The 5,186-nt window shown below is 43.8% G+C and overlaps 1 long non-coding RNA gene across 1 annotated transcript; it reads right to left on the reverse strand.

Moving 5' to 3' along the window:
• Nucleotides 1–1,341: 1,341 nt before the first annotated feature.
• Nucleotides 1,342–4,977, reverse strand: LOC118501242. Its single transcript, XR_004903856.1, has 2 exons — nucleotides 4,743–4,977; nucleotides 1,342–1,806 (listed from the first exon to the last, which is right to left on the reverse strand). It is a non-coding gene; the product is annotated as an uncharacterized LOC118501242 (long non-coding RNA).
• Nucleotides 4,978–5,186: the final 209 nt, after the last annotated feature.

Below are 5,186 nucleotides of genomic sequence, written 5' to 3' on the forward strand. Positions count from 1 at the left end.
TTGCATGGAAGAGAACAGGCCAAGTTTATTCAAACTTTATCAGGGCTGCCAGGCGTCAGGCAGCCCTGAGCCACATTCCGTTAGGACTCACAGAACAGCTGGGGCTTCTTCTCCTCTGCATGATACCTGCCCTCTGAGGATGGAGGTCTTCCTGCCCCACTGTGCAGCTGACATGAAGCAGAAATCCCACTGTGAGCTCCCTTCAGGCTAGAGACTGCACAGAGCCCTCAGAAATTTCCTCTTTTCCCTCTGCTTTCCATTGCCACTACCAAGCCTTCAGCTTATGGGGAGAAGAAAGACTCACAAAAGGATGTGTGCTCCTGTCCTGATAATGTCTCATAGAAATAGAAGGGAGAGCCAAAGGGGAGAAGAGTATTTAAATGCTTGGGAATACCTATTCTGGGCCAGCCAGTTTACATACATCATCACATTTAATCATCAATGTAATTATTTTTCCCATTTTAAAGATGTGCAAACTGAAATTGCTTCTAATTACAATAGCATATTTGCTTCTATTGCTAAAAGGAATATTGTGAAACCTTTGAGCTTGGGCCGTAGAATTAGTGACTGGAACTCAGCATGACAGTGAGGTGGGACGTAACCACACAGATAGAATCCTTGCATTACTCATGGCTGCTCATTGTCTGAGACTGTGACATGTTGCTCTGTGGGCTCTTGCTGGAATCAGGAATTCTATCTGGACTCAAAACCCCATTGTCTGGTTCTGGGAAAAAGAAATGGTCTGAGTTTTTTAAAGAGAGCCTTGAACTAGGAGTTTGAATACATTTGCTTGAGTCCCAGCTCTATCACTTAACATAGGAGAGATCTTGACTTGGTTTTCTTACCTGTAAAGTGGGAATAAAAATAATTGATTTCCTAGCTTAGGGGTCTTTTTGTGTATATGTGAGGATTAAATGAAATATTGAATGTGGGTTGCACAGAAGGTCCACAGAGACCCGGCCTATATATAAATGAGCCACACCTTTGTCCCCTTCTATGGAACTCCACCATCATTGGACAGCACCCCATTCTCCAGAGTAATTTTTCTCCTATCCCCATCCTGCCCTCCCACCATCCAAGCTAAATGAAGAACAGTTTGGAAGGAGCATAGACTAGGAAATGGATGACTTGGATTTGAGTACTGATTTTATGAAGCTGTGAGATATTTAAGTGAGTCACTGAGCCTCAATTTCCTTACCTGCTGAATAGGAATGATGTTAGTAGTTATATCCTAGTGTTTTCACGAAGGCTATGAGAGAATGGATTCTCCAATGCTTTGCCACTTTTAATGTGATCCATGAATGCAAGTCATTCACCTAACAAAGTTTTTGACCATTTGTCATGGGCCAGGTGATGAGGTTGCAAAGATAATAAGACAAGATCTCCATTAAGCTCACAGTCTGAGGAAGAGACAGACATGTAAACAGGTAATTACAACACAGTGTGGTAAGTGCCATGACAGAGGAGGAGCAGAACTCTTGAAGCACAGAGGAGAGGCACTGTGTTAGTTATCTTTTGCTGTAAAACAAATACCCCAAAACTTTGTAGCTTAAAGCAAGCACTTATTGTCTCACAAATATACTGACAGTTAGAAATTTAGGAATGGCTTAGCCCAGTAATTCTGGCTCAGGACCTTTCATGGGCTCAAACTGTTGGCCAGGACTGTAGTCTCTGAAGTCTTGACTGGGGCTGAAGAATCCCACTTCCAAGTTAACTCACACTGCTGTCAGTGGGAGGCTTCATTTCCTGCCATGTGAGCCTCTCTATGCGTCTGCTCAAGTCATGACTTTCCCCAAAGCAAGTAATCTGAAAGAGAGGTAGTGCATGTGAGTGAGCACCCAAGGTTATAACCTAACCTTAAAAGTGCTATGATAAGTATATGATTGTCTAACCACTATGCTGTACATCTGAACTAATACAAAATAATATCAAATGTAAACTGTAATTGAAAAATAAAGTTAAAATTAAAAAAAGAAGAGCAATGATGTCACTTTTGCCATTTTCTGTTGGCTACAAAGACCAACCACAGTGCAATGAAAGAGGAAACTGCAGAAGAGTGTGAACTGCAGGGGTGGGGGTCAGTGGGAGCCATCTTGGGTGCACACTGGAAGAAAAGAGCACTCAGGAAAATTTGCTGAAGTGTAAGCTCACGTGCATTTTTACTGCTTATGCAGTTTTTTGGGGATACTGGACTGGTAAGAGAGAACTTTATTTTCTGTTCAGATTTTGCTATCAAATAGAAATTATGCTGTAGATAATATAGAGCAAATTGTACTCTCAAGAAGTGATAATGACTTGGTGTGAACATCTTGCAGCTGGGTTTCAGGCCCCTAGAGAGGTCAGGCCCCACAGGCCCTGGTATGAGCTTTCAAGTCCACAGTGTGCCCAGAGCTGACCACCAATTACCACTGCCTATCTATGTTAACAGCGCACCTCCCACTGTACCACAGGCATGTGTCTGCTTGTCTGACATCCTTCTAGTCTTCCCAGAGCAGGCAGGGAGAATGTCTGTCTGGTACTTGGCTGTGTCCAGCATCTAGCATGGTGCTCGCCAATGTCCTAACTGTTTGATAGAATTCATGGGAGCTTAATGTATATAGGGTACACTGTAAATGTCAGAGGTCCATGCAGGTAAGTCATTATCGCAACTTTTAAGGAGTCATGTTTCCTGAGTGTCATGTCCTATACTACATGCTTTACATGCATTGTTTTCTCTGTACTCATAGCAATCATAAGGTAGCTATTATTATCCTCATTAACAGATGAGGAAATTACGGTCACACGGATAGAAAATGGCAGAGTCTGGATTCAACCCCAGGACTGTCAGACTCCAAAGCCTATGCAATAAATCATATGACATCTGATAGCAGATCTTCTCAAGCAAATAAAAATTTGCACAGCTGAAGGACTTTGGATGATTAACCAGATAAAAGAAATTTAGACAGTTTTAAGGAATAATTTTATTACTATCTAAAAACACATGCACACATCTTATTCTTCCAAGAAAGCCCAACTTAAGTCCCACCTCTTCCAGGAAGCCTTCTTGATTCACAGTGATGCTTGTCTCCTTTAAACTCCTGGGCTTTTTGTGATAGTGCTGTTTAGCTGATACTGTATACAGTCCTGATTTGTAGGTTTTTCTTTTTTCTTTTTTTTATAATTCAGATTCATGGTTTCCTTCTCTACACAGGGAGGGAGTTGGACCCATTCTCAAAGGTCCTTTCTGGCTTGTACATTGTAGGAGGTATTTTCTGACTCCCCACTGACCCAATCACCTCCTTTCAGGGAAAGCCATGGTTTACATGGAAGGCCCTCACTGAGAGCAGACCTTTACCCGATGGTTTGAAAGAGTCTGTTTCTACTGTCTCCTGACTACCCTGTCAGTATTTGGGGATTCCTTACCATGTTCCAGCATCTGGCATAGACCTGGAACACAGTAGGCTCTCTTTCAATGTTTCCTGGGTAAATACATGAGTGAGCAAATAAACGAAGTTGTGGTGGTGACTATAACCTTAATGAAAACCTCTAATATCATTGGCACTATTAAATCAACAGTAGTCATTTCTTTTACTTGTTGGTGCTTTGACCTTCCCCAGGCAGCATCTCCTTGAAACCCCTCCCCTCATTCCAAGACTTTCTGTCTACAGCAGCAGATGGAACACCTGGTTTCCGAGTGGACTGAGCTGTATACACACAGATGAACTTTGACCCTGCTTGTTTCAGACTGCCTGCCGACTCACCACCATTCCGTTTGGACTTATTACCACATCCTTTATTGCAAGATACCTTTATAACATGAGGCCATGCCCCTGCTCACAGCTTTCTTTGCACTGTTTACATATATGATTGGCTTGCTCTCAGGTGCCATCACCCATCTCTGGCAGTGGGGAGGGGGTTAAGTCTCCAATGCAGCAGTAGCATTTCCCCTGGGTCCCACTGTCAAATGCGAGCTCTTTAAGAAGCCTCCCACAGCAGCTGCTCTCTCACACAGGGAGACGGAATAATAGGAGCCCGCCTACTCATTTCCATCGAAGCCTCTGATAGGACTTCTACTTGTTTAACTCTTTTTTCTATTTTCTGCCTTACTACTGGGAGGGAACATACTGCAATGAAAAAGAGAATAGATTTTGCAGTTTAGAGCTGGATTTTCATCCTGGTTCTGCCTCTTATTAGCTATACCTCTTGGGCAAATTACTTAACTTCTTTAAGCCTTACTTTTCTCACTTGTAAACTAGGAATAATAATATTATCTACTCCATTGGGTTGTGTGAGGATTGAGTTAATACTGTAAAAGGCTTAGAACAGGGCCTGCAAATAACATGCCCACAATAAATGTTAGCTCTCATAATTAGCTATTTATTTGGTGTGTCCACTCTTCACACTGAGAACAGAGTGTGTGGGTAGCAGAGATTACAGGTGGGTTTTCATCATCACCATTTGTATTTTCATGGGAGGAGAAAGAAATTCAGATTTCTCAAATACTGGCCTGAAAGCTTTACTCATCTGAATTCATTCAATGTTTAGAAGAACCCCCAACTTACAGGCGATGCTCAGGAGGCTAATGACTTGCTTGATGCCACATAGCCAGGGCCAGGAACAGATCTTCCTGACACATGGTGTCCAGCAGAATGCCCTGGGGCCCGCTGGAGCTTTTCATTTTCTGGTCAGTGATCAATCCATGCATTGGATTGCACCCTTTCTCACACTGAGAGCTAAAACTACCGGGTACATTGAGTTCTTACCTTTCTTCCACTTCCTTTACTGGCCCCAAGATGGTCTGTGAGTACTGTTCCAACTTCTCTTTTCCACTCAGCCTGTGTCAGTCTGGTTTCCTGGCAAACTCTTTCCTCTTTCTCTGGCTCTGTCACACCCCCATCCTTTCTGTACACAGCAATGTCATTTCCATGGCCTCAGCTTACCCTGTGCCTGTGACTGTCTGTGCTAGCCTCAGCATGATTGGTATCAGTGGCCCAGGCAGGGCTGGCTCAGCTGCTCGCAAGGGTTGGCATGGGGGAGGGGAGGGTGGGAGGGATAGGGGTGTGTGTGGCAGGTACAGGTGACCAAGCTGGGAGTGGGGCAGGCCAGTAGGGACCAGGGACTGACAGTGTCAGGAAAATAGCTACTCCCTCAGGCAAGGGCAGACAGTGTACCTGGGAATGCTGCTGAGGCAACTGAGAAGTTCAAAG

This window comes from Phyllostomus discolor, chromosome 6 (assembly GCF_004126475.2).
Source record: "Phyllostomus discolor isolate MPI-MPIP mPhyDis1 chromosome 6, mPhyDis1.pri.v3, whole genome shotgun sequence".
Lineage (NCBI taxonomy): Eukaryota > Metazoa > Chordata > Mammalia > Chiroptera > Phyllostomidae > Phyllostomus > Phyllostomus discolor.